The sequence below is a fragment of the Sorex araneus genome, chromosome 1 (assembly GCF_027595985.1).
Source record: "Sorex araneus isolate mSorAra2 chromosome 1, mSorAra2.pri, whole genome shotgun sequence".
In the NCBI taxonomy this organism is placed as follows: Eukaryota; Metazoa; Chordata; class Mammalia; order Eulipotyphla; family Soricidae; genus Sorex; species Sorex araneus.
Genome location: NC_073302.1, coordinates 267602948 through 267615274, shown reverse-complemented (window position 1 = coordinate 267615274; position 12327 = coordinate 267602948). Strand labels below are relative to the sequence as shown.

Sequence of the window (12327 nt, the reverse complement as noted above, 5' to 3'; positions counted from 1 at the left end):
CTTGTGGTAATTTTTTATTTAGCAATGCACATAGATTTATATTTTTATTTTAAAATTAAAAATATAATCAATTTTCTTCATGACATGTATTGAATTCCTCAACTTTGCAATTGCTATTTTTTAAAAGTAGCTCGATTGTTAATTTTGGTTATGTGTTGCTCTCGGTCCTTGTGTCTTACTTTGAAACTTTTATTGATTTAATTCAACTTATTGCAGTAGCTCCTTGTAATTCCTGTTTTGTAATATATTAACATTTGCTTGCTCTTTCACCCTCAAATTTCTGACATATGTACTTTTGGTTGTATTGTCACACTGTTGTAGCAGGCATGTTTAAGTGTGTTTCTTTGTACATATAGATGGACAAGAAGAAATAAATGTAAATATAGATGTTGACTGTGAAAAATAGAATAAAAAATGAAATCTAAGATTTAATGTGAAAATAGGGAAGGATGACGAATAGAAGCAAATATGAAGTCAGGAGAACATCACATACAAATGTGTACCTGATACTTAGAAGACGACTGAATTAAATAATTACCCACTAGGCTAAACTCATCTTTAGCTTCCTTTTGGGAGGCAGGGTGTATTGGAGCACAGCCAACAGTATTCAGTGCTTACTCCTGGCTCTGCAATCAGGGATTACTCCTGGTGGTACCTGGGATCAAATCCAGTTAGGCCACATTCAAGGCAAGTGTCCTGCCCACTATATTATTCCTCCACTTCCAATTTCTAGTGATCCTGTTGGTGTGGGGTTGTGTAATTAGGGAAAGAGAAACGCTTAGAGAACAGGTTATTTACATAGGAGCAACATTATAGACAGAATTCTATTAATTTTTTCCAGACATGGTTATTTGCAGAACTGGAGTGATAGCACAGCGGGTAGGGTGTTTGCCTTGCACATGGCTGACTCGTGTTTGATTCCTCCATCTCTCTCGAAGAGCCCAGCAAGCTACCAAGAGTATCCTGCCTGCACGGCAGAGCCTGGCAAGCTACCCATGGTGTATTCGATATGGCAAAAACAGTAACAAGTCTCACAATGGAGATGTTACTGGTGCCTGCTTGAGCAAATCGATGAACAACGGGACAACAGTGCTACAGTGCAGTGCTACAGTGATTTGTAATACTACTAAGCAGAAAGATTAATGCATACAAAGTTTTATCACTGCACCTTTCACCATTGTCCTCTGCCTCAGTTTCCCCCACCTTTTTGCTTCCAACCCTGGTAAGCTTAGTTCTGTAGGCCAGTTCCCAAGCTCTGCTGCCTTTGGCCATGTGTCATTCCTTTACTGTTTCTTTACATGCCACACATACGAGAGATTATGTATCCGTCCTTCTCCTATGAATAACTTTACTCAATGTGTCTGAACAGTAATAGCATTGTAGAAAAAAGCACAATGGAACCACAGTTTCTCCAGGCACTATTCTATAGATTGAGAATTCACCACTGGAATGTTACGTAATATCATTTGTGAGAAAAATGAATTAGTTTGCAGTATGAAATTGAGAAAAAAACTATATTTAAACAACTTAAGAGAGTCACTGAAGATAGAAATACTGTTGTGATAGACAAAGTGGACTAGCATAGGGCAGGCGACTCAGAGTAAGAGCAAAACAGGTGAGGCCAATTAAGGAAGTTTCAAATTAACATTTCTAAATGCCTTTTAGAAATCCAGTAGAACTTTCTAGTGTTTTCTTTGAATGCTCTGCTTTTATGTTGGATCACTCCAGTCACACTAAATTGATAGGAAGTTCTAAAATTTTAGAACCCTTCCTTCTTAAATTTATTAACATATTAATAGTTTCGTATCTTTTTTTTTTTTTTGGGTTAACTAAAGAGTCACTATAGCTTCATGTCTTTGTAATTTTTTTCCTGGATGATAATTTGTCTTTGTTTGCTAACTCTACCTCTTGAATTTTAAGAATTAGTTACTTATTCATTATTATCATTGACATTTGCCGTGCTTTCATTTGTTTCTCTACCACTGACTGTTTCCTCAATTTCATTATTATCAAACAGCTCTTCTGTGATAGACTGCTGTTCCCCATCTTCATATTGATTAATTTCATTTTCACATGCATCATTCTGATTTCCAACATCTTCAGAGCAGTCTTCAGAAGATGAGTCATTTGCAAAGACAGATTTTCATTAGTGGAGTCATCCTCAGAGTCAGAATGTGATGGTCTGTTCGCAGGAATATTGTTTGCTCCTCTGTGTCTTTCATTATCTCTTGGAAGGGATGTGCCTGATGTACTTGCTTAGTCATTATCCAAGTAATTAAAATCAAATGTACTTATTTTGTAGATTAAACAAGAACATTCTTTATTATGATTGTTTGCAATTGAAGCTTCAGGGACATTTTGGGCTAGATATTACATTAAAAATTATTTTCCATTTAAATGGAAACATTTAATCAGAAATTCTGAAAAGCAAGCTATGTAAACAAAGTCCATTCTATGTGAAGTTTATGAAGGTGCTTATGTTTATGAAAATTTATTTTCACTGTAATTTTTTTTTTTTTGCTTTTTTGGGTCACACCCAGTGATGCACAGGGGTTACTCCTGACTCTGCACTCAGGAATTACCCCTGGCAGTGCTCAGGGGACCATATGCGATGCTGGTAATTGAACTTGGGTTGGCCGTGTGCAAGGCAAATGCCCTACCCGTTGTGCTCCAGCTCCTGTAATAATCTTTTGTGAAGTTTATATGCCACAAATAGAAAGTTTAAGAGATTACCATTGTTGATTACAGATTCTAGTCACTAGATGTTATTGTTCCATGTTTGTGTATGAATGAATGTACATACATGCATGCATACATACATACATACATACATCTAAAATTTCAAAGAAGCTATAAAATGCTCTGGGTTAGGATCTTTTAAATTTTTTTTTTAAGAAATATTTTATTGAACCACCGTGAAAAAAAGAAAAAAAATACAAAGCTTTCAGGTTTAAGTCACAGTCAAATACTGATTAAACCACCATCCCTTCACCAGTGCACCCGTTCCACCACCAAGAACCCCAATACACCCCCTCCCACCCCACCCCATCTAAGTAGCTAATGATATTCCCATTATTCTCTATATATATTGAGTACATTCCATATTTCCATACAGAACTCACTATTATTGATTGGAAATTTTCCCCAACAATCAGGCCTGCTGAATAGGCATCATCTAATAATTTCTCTTCATTGCTAAGAGTGAAGACTTTGGTTTTGGGTTTCTAATATTTTAGCTCAGTTCACAGTCAAAATGGATGGCTGCAAGAATCCGCTCTGGTGCCAAAATGGGTTAGGAGACCTCAGGATCACAGTCAATAGGCGCGGAGGGTCTGTTTCTCGTGCCGCGGCTCTCGGTTCATCTCTGGGCGGAAGGCGCGCCGGGAACGCCCCCCCTCCCAGGACCGCCTACAGGCTACGTCACTAAAGAAAGTCCTACCTCCTGGTTGAGGGGTCTTAGAGGGTGGCTCTTACCACGTGGCTGCTATCGCTGCCGCCATTTTCGCTCAGAAAAATGGGGTGGAGAGGGAAAAAAATCCCTCCCCGGGCTGCACGAGGTTGTAGCTCAGTTCACAGTCAAAATGCATGGCTCAAGCATCCGCTCTGGTGCCAAAATGGGTTAGGAGACCTCAGGATCACAGTCAATAGGCGCGGAGGGTCTGTTTCTTGTGCCGCGGCTCCGGTTCATCTCTGGGTGGAAGCAGGATCTTTTAAATTTTTAAATGAAATTTTCCCTCACTGTGGAGATATTTTACAAGTAAGGACTCTTCATACATAATGAATTGATTAAACTTCCTTTATAAAAATGTGTCACTTGATAATTGAGTTAGTATTGGAAAGAAACAAGAAGAGAAACAGCCTTTTGTATCTCAGAAACCCATGAAGCTTAGTGCATATATTCGCCTTCTTATATTGCATGAGCCAGGAGTTTATGAGATGTTCTGGGGATCATACACAGGTATATTTGTAAAGTGGCAAAAAGTTTAGCATCTGGTAGAATCTGAAGGAAAAAGCCTAATGGGAACAAAGAGCATTGGGGAAGGTTCTTTATTTAAAGACATTTGTAAGTCTTAAATCTGATAACTTTAAGAGCTAGGAGAAGTAAAACTGTGGATTTTGCATGAATGTACTGACCTGTCCTGGTACTGCCTTGTAGGGGCTCAAAGAAGTCCAGGTTAGTAAATAATTTGGGGGAATTAAGTTATTGGCCAGTTTGGGGCATCTGCATTACAAAAAAGGTACAAATGTGATGGAGTCTTTTCTCTTATGGAGCAAAGTTTACAGCAGGGCCTTATCAGGCCTGCTCACTGCACAGCTGGAGGTAGTGTTTCAGAGAAAATGCTCCCTGCTACAGTAATTATAATCTTGGAGCCTTGTGGAGCCTTCATAAACTCCACATAGGATGGGATTTGTTTACATAGCTTGCTTTTGAGTCTAAGAGGAGGAGAGGGGAAATGATGATTCTTAACCCCAGACCCACTGAACTGGCTGCTGTGAGGAGGGAGGTGGCAGTTCATGATTATAGAACCAGTAGAAAGGGATATGGATACCCGTGAGAAATTTTTCCACCACTGGTGTGTCAATGCAGGCTCTTGAGTCGGTTCAGGTGGCTGTACCATGAATTGCTGAATTGCATGGGTAGAAGATCTGGAGGTTGAAAGTTTGAGGTCAGGTGACCAACATGATGACTTCTGGAGAGAGATGGGGGGTGGTGGGTGGGAGGGAGAGGGAAAGAGGGAGGAGACTCTCTGTCTTTCTATCAGGACACCACTAATCATGAGCTTTCCACCATCCTGACTTTATTGTCTCCCATAGACCTCATCATCATGAAAATTCGGGGGTTTAATGTGTAAATTTTGAGGGACACAAACATTTAGTACAGAACTCTGGGCAATGCTGTCTTCAGACGGGTAGTTTTGGAAGGAGTTATTTCAAGGATAAGAGTATCTATTGCTGAGCCCTTTCCTATGTCAGGGCATACACACATTTGTTGGACCCTACTTTTACAGCCTAACTTGACCAAACTGTCATTGAAAGGTAGGGCTTGGCCTCGTGCCCTCGGGGAATCGGACACTGCTCACATCTGGTATGACACCTGGAACGGGAAATGTATATCAACTTGGGACTGACGGGACTGTGGGGAGTGGGGTTCTGATATTTCCCCATTCTCATTTGTATACAATTTTTTTATTCAGCAGGATATTTTCGGATTTTCCTTGATTATTAAGCTAATATTATTCCAAATAATTTTTTTCAAACCATTCACTAGATTCTTTTCCCACAGTCTTTGTGTGGGTGAAAGACACCATGCAGATTTTAAAACAAGTTCTTTGTCTAATAAGAGAAAGACAGAAACTTGAAATAGTAGCGAGGGCTTTATTTCTATTTATTTATTTGTGTATGTATTTTTGTTTTTCAAACTCTTTTAATGAATTTTTTCCAGCAAGTACCAGCCAAAGAACAACTTACATGGGACCCTCGATGCCCCGCTCCCCACATCACCACGCCACTGCTTGTTCAGGAAGTGTCATGGTTTGGACTGTCTCTTCCATCAACTCAGTCTCCAAGGGAGTGACTTTCTTGGTAAGGACAGTAGTGGTCCCTTTCTCACACCTATCCTGGCCAAACCTGTCCCCTTCTTGTTGGGCACAGAATCGGGTGCAGAAAGTCCAGCTTGCTTTTGCTGATGACACAGAAGTCGATACTACTCCCTGAGGCCAGGTCATTGAAGATACCGGCTTCAATGGCTTCACTCACCAGCTTCATGGCTCCCTCTTCCTTCATATCTGGCCTAAACTTATCTTCAAACACAGCCATGGGTGCCAAGGAGCCAGAACCCCTGGTGACAGAAGGCAACTTATCAGCTGATCCATGAGGATGGATGCTGTAGAGGTGATGTCCAGTAATAGCTACTCCCCCTAAAACTAGGGCAGCACCAATGTAACCTGGATACCCGAAAAGCACCCACTTCAGCATCCCATTGGCTGTCATGATTCTGGGAAGGCGACCAGTGCAGATGGAGTAGAACTCCAAGTTGGAAGAAATGAGCTGGGTTTCCTGTCTATGTCTGCAGCCATCTCAGCACCACAGCAGTAAAAATGTTAGGTCATATGAAGGGAATTTTTGAACAGTTCTTGTTAGCAACAACCATCCCATCAGTTGCTCCTATATCTACTCCAAGAACTATGCCATCCTTGTAGACCCCCTCCTGCAGTGGTTTTCCTCCTGGTTTTCCAGACCCTTTGAGAGTTTGCATCCTTTCTTGGCAAAGTTGGCTTCCAAGACCTCATTTCTGCGGCAGTTATCCAAAGAGAAACCTCCAGCCGGTGGCTGATACACTGAAACAACCTCTAGCTTCCGGAGCAAGTACTTCCGGATCGGGCATAGCTAAAGTTTTATATTCACATTTTGGGGGGAATTTGTTTTGGGGCCACACCCTGTGGTGCTCAGGACATACCCCTGGCTCTTTGCTCATGGGTCACTCGTGGCAGTGCTTGAGGAACCACATTTGATAGACGGGATTAAACCAGGATTAACTGCACGCAAGGCACATTCCTTGAACGCTGTACTCTATCTCTATAGCCCCTGATTTTATTTTTAATAATAAAAATAAAGCTGATGAAAACAAAAGACTGAAGACACTATTGAAATAAATGGAAAAAGCCCAGAAATCTCCACAAGTGCCCTCCAATGACCTAGATGCCCAATTAACATCAACTGATTCCCCTCAAGTAGTAATTATATTAGGATATATAGAAAACATATAGGAATATTAGACAAGAATATTAGTCAAGGAATATTAGACAAATTTAAACCAGCTATTGTTACTGATATTGTCTTTAACTTTTTCTTAGTCTTTTTTTACTTGAAGATAAAAATCTAGACTGCATTCTGGCAAAACACTATGCTCTCCTTTTTTTTTTTTTTTTTAAATCACGCATTGCTTTACTGTCTTAATCACCCATCCCTCTACAACATCCAGTTAAGGCTGTGTTCTTTGTTTTAAGAGTCCTTTGAAATAAGACAGAATAAAATTAGTGATTTTCATACTGACTTCCCTAACCAGCTTCTGGCTACTGACCCAGCTATCAGACTGTTTATAGCTTGTGGTTTCAGATTTCATTTAAAAAAAATTGTTTCTGTATGCTTCGTATTTCAATGATTTCTTTTTAAAGAGCTAATTACATTTACACATGTTACATACTAATAAAGACCTATTTGTTGATAAGCTTTCTCTAGAAGTGGAGCTTGATTGAGAATGTTTTATTTGAGGCATATGGAGAAAGTTGCAATAGTGAAGCAAAATATTTATAATTCTTCCCTGTTTGGTTTAGATTTGTCAATCTTTTCCCTTCTTTACATAAAACAACATCTTGCATACAAACTGTTTAAAACTTGCAATTGTAGCATTCCAAATGTAGTCAGAGAAAAGAAATGATTAAATTTAGACAACAAAATGTAGATGTAAGTTTAATCTTGGAAAAAAATGTAGGTAAGTGAGAAAAATCTCAGTTGCGATTTTTGAAGACATAGAGGAGCTTTAAGTTATGCAAACATGAAGAACTATTACTTCCAGTCAGTATAAATACAGAGAGTACTCAGGATATAGTTAAGACCTTTGTTTTTAACATTTGTCCTAAATCTAATTGAATTTAGTGAATAATATCTTTTTTTAAAAGAAAAATCTATATGCATATATATGTATATATTGCTTTTTGGGTCATAACTGGTGATGCACAGGGGTTGCTCCTGGCTCATGCACTCAGGAATTAGTTCTGGCTGTTCTCGGGGGACCAGATGGGATGCTGGGAATCAAACCTGGGTCGGCTGCATGCAAGGCAGATGCACTACCGGCTGTGCTATCACTCCATCCCTATTTATATATTTTTTAGAGGGGATGCTAGGAGTTGTCACATCTGGTGGTGCTCATGATTTATTCTGGCTCTGTGCTCACAGATAATTTCTGATGGTGTTTGGCATGGGGGGAGGGGAGTGGGGGAGGGTAGATGGGGGAGGGGTGCATGCAGTGTCAGGGATTGAACCCAGGTAGTCAGCATACAGTGCCTTATCCTGTACTATGTTGCTGACCTTTTTTTTTTTTTTAATTCTTAGTGTTCTCATCTTTTCATTTTATTCTTTAAATAAAAAATAATTCCCACCCTTTGCCTCTGTTCAATAGTTTTATTTTCCTGTCTGGGCTCCAGCGGAACATTTAAATATTTGTTCTTTTAAAAGATATCACTGGATTCTGCAGAGTGCTTGTTAGAAATTCCTGACAGTGCCTCTCTGCTAGTCATCCGCAGAATCAGAAGCTATTTAGTTTCACTTGTACCAATAAATAATGCCTACTTTTCAGTTGTGGATTTTCTATTAGTGATTTCCTCAGGGTGTCACACGTTGCCTCAAAGTTAGATTTCCTAAGTCGCAAACCTTTTATTATTTCCTTTAATCTTTCATGACTTTGCATTTCAGCCCCTGTAATATTTATTATACCTGGGTCCTCGATGTTTTCTTGCTCTGACCTCAGATTGCTTAGAGTCCAGGCTAATTTCCTTGTGTTTAGTTCCGAATTTCCGTCGGGCTCAAGTTCTAAGACCTCTGAAGATTCATCACATCAGGTGTTAGGTGTTTGATCTTAAAAATTTTATCTCCAGGGTTACGTATAATATTTCATATATATTTAATAATTGTTAAAATGTTCTTGAGTCTTAGTGTGCTTTATATAAAGGAACTACTGTGTCTCAGTCTGTCCAGCATAAAAGGAGAGACAGCTAACACGTGTTCTTCAAAAACTAGTTTCAAAAGACTATTTTTCAAAAGACTGTTGTGTCTTTGAGATTACTTTTTTTTGTTTGTTTTATATCACAGGCTGGCTAATGCACTTACTATTTGAAAGGCAGGGTAAAGATACAGATTGCTTTTGTTCATTTATTTTTTCAGACTGCTACAGTTTATTTATTATGTACACTAGTCTTACATTTCCTCAGATTTTCTTTAGAAGATAAAAAAAGTTTTCATCTTTTAAAAAATACACCCAAATTAGATTAAAAACATTTTTCTCTTGTGGTTGGTATATTTAAAAAATACTTTTCCATATACTCTTCCACTAGTTGTTTTCTTGAGGCAGGACAGACTTCTTGATTCATATAGAGACACCTTCTGGGGTTCTCTTACCCCTCTTCAAACAAATAACTGCAGAGAGCTCCAAGACTAAAGCCTTTTTTTTTTTTTTTTTTTGCTTTTTGGGTCACACCCAGCGATGCTCAGGGGTTACTCCTGGCTTTGCACTCAGGAATTACTCCTGGCGGTGCTTGGGGGACCATATGGGATGCCGGGGATTGAACCCGGGTCGGCCGCCTGCAAGGCAAACGCCCTACCGGCTGTGCTATCGCTCCGGCCCCTCCAAGACTAAAGCCTTTTATGAGGAGCACTATGGTGAGAAAGAGCTTCTTCATTGCTTTTGACTTTCAGAGCTCTGGGTTCAGATTGCAGCTCAAGTCTGCTTTATTAGGTCTATCTGGAGAATTTTGTTAAGACTTAGTTTATCTATCCATATAATGATATGTGAATAGTCATTGGGAGGATTCATCATCATCATCATCATCATCCCATTGATCACTGAATTAATTTCTCAAATGGTCTCAGTAATGTCTCCATTCATCCTAGCCCTGAGATTTTAGAAGCCTCTCTTTACTCATCCTTTCCAATGATGCTGCATTGGAGGCTCTTTCAGGGTCAGGGGAATGAGACCCATCATTGTTACTGGTTTTGGCATATGAATACACCCTGGGGAGTTTGCCAGTCTTTCCCATGTGGGCAGAAAACTCTCGGTAGCTTGCCAGGTTCTCCCAGAGGGAGAAGTAGGCTATAAGAGCTGCTGCATGCTTCTGGGAGCTTGGTTTTACGTCTCTGGATGTTGGCTGTTGGTGGGATTACAAGGCACCGCCGGGTGCAATCCCTGGGTGTGACCACCTAGCTACTGGAAAATGGGAAATCTGGGCGGAAGAGGCCCAGTCCCGGTCTGAGCAGGAGAATTAGAAAGTATAAAATGTATGCAAAGATGCCATAGGCTTCAATGATAATAGCTCTGAAATCATTGTGTCTTATTGAAAGGTTTAGGTGACACCCATTTGGACTTATAATCTTTGAATGTTCAAGAAAAACTATGTCTGCATTTCTTACCTTTTTGTATCTTTCCTTATGACGTGAATGTCACCGGGCAGTAATGGAAGTTAGTGTTTTCTGCCCCTTTGACTCTAGAATGCTTGCTGCTCTGGGTTATTCTATGATAACCTAGAATGACTTGACATCTCCAAGATCCACAAGTGTCTTGAGGATTTTGCACACAAATTAAATTGACCTAAGGAAGCCTGACCTACTTCTGGACTACACATTTAATAGGCCTGCGGTCATGTGATGCAATTAAGTTGTTTGGAGCCAGTGGCATTTGGGTTTCAATTCTGGTTCTGTCTCTTCCATGCTGTGTTGTCTTGGGCTGTGTGTCTTATCAGCTGGAGCGACCCCTCCCTCCTTATCTGCAAATAGTGTGAGTCCAATCTTGGTTGCCTGGCCAATGGCATGGACTGTGTTGTACCCAGAGAAGGTCACTGGGGGCACCAAGAGAAATGACCTTAAAACAGTAAAATAAATATTGGACTTGAGGTTTAGTTTTAATTTTGCCTCCACTTTACTAGGTGAATAAGACAGATTATTAAATCTGGATCTCAAAATTGAAATGAAACACTTTTTTTTTTTTTTGGCTCTTTGGGTTACACCCGACTATGCACATGGGTTACTCCTGACTCATGCACTCAGCAATTAACTCCTAGCGGTGCTCAGGGGACTATATGGGATGCTGGGAATCGGACCTGGGTCCGCCTTGTGCAAGACAAACGCCCCACCTGCTGTGCTATAGCTCCAGCTCTGAAACACTTTTTATTTTTTTTAAATTTCTTTTTGGCTCACACCTGGAGATGCACAGGGACTGCTCCTGGCTCTACACTCAGGAATTACTCCTGGTGGTGCTCGGGGGACCATATGGGATGCTGGGAATCCAACCTAGGCTGGCCACGTGCAAGGCAAATGCCCTACCTGCTGTGTTATTGCTCCAGCTCCAGAACGAAACACTTTTAAAGGAACTGTCATTCTTTCTGGAACATCACAGGGACATAGGGAGGTAAATAAAATTCCAGCATTTTCTTTTTTCCTACATCTTGTGGTTTAGTTCCCACTTACTTTCAAAAAAAAATTAAGGCCTTGCCATTGGATTATTTCCTTTGTTCTTTACATGTGGAGTGTTAGGGTGGGGATCAATTGAAATCTTTACTCCATCTTTTGGGGGCTCCTTAGAAGATGGAGTGCAAGGCATAGCAACAATTTCTTCCAGGATTCTTCTTAGTCCTCCAAACCTAGGACTAGTCCAGTCTATATATCAATATTCCACATGGCAGGCCACAGTGTATTTGAAATCAGTTTTGTGGCCTAAGAAAACAGGGCCATTTGGGGTTTGCATGCTAAAGTAGTTAAAATGATGTTCATGGAGAGAAACGTGTGTTGTACAAAAGGAACATGACACTTTTTATGTCATTCAGATTGTTTGTTGTGTTTAACTGCTTCACCCTTCTGAGACCCAAAGGTGCTTCTCCACATTAATGTGCAGCCTATTGAACTGGTTAAGGACTGTTTGTGTCCTTAAGGCTACGTGAGATAACGGGCAGCTTATAAAGAAAGTCCTACTGACGCCTTCTGCTTGGAAGTTTACTGAACAGATTTATCTGCATAAAATGCTCAATTTTTTTTTGTTGTTGGAAAAGCATGGCAAAGACAAATAAAAAAAATGTACTCAATTGGATGAGAAGGGAGATTGTAGTGTCCTGGGAAGCTTTGCTCTGGCCCTCACTGGCCCGAAAGCTGTGACAGGGATTGCTAAGTGGCAGACAGGAACTGCACTTGTGCTTGTCACGGTTTCAGCAATTGTCACTGTCAAAATGTAGCACATTCATTATTCAGGTACAAAACTATAATTAAGGACATTGGCCAAGAAAGGGGGAGGGGAATTGGATGGTTCAGGGAGTTGGAAGTAGGATAAAGAGCCGTTCCCCTCTAGGTCACTAGTTCAAACTTGGCCCATATTGGTAATGACTGACAGTCATTAATATATGATGGTTGTTTGATGGCCTATATGAGTAGGTGCCCATATCAGAAAAGTCACCATTGTAATTGGCATTAATTGGCACTTCTGTTGGCAGCGTCAGCCCGGAGGCTGAAGATTGAATGGGCTATCGCGGGTGAATTATCCTCTCATCCCGAGAAGTGGGCCTCCCAGGG

The 12327-nt window shown here is 40.3% G+C and overlaps 1 pseudogene; it reads right to left on the bottom strand.

Annotated features, from left to right (window-relative positions):
* Nucleotides 1-5498: 5498 nt before the first annotated feature.
* LOC101544143 (proteasome subunit beta type-7-like) lies at nt 5499-11998 on the bottom strand (annotated as a pseudogene).
* Nucleotides 11999-12327: the final 329 nt, after the last annotated feature.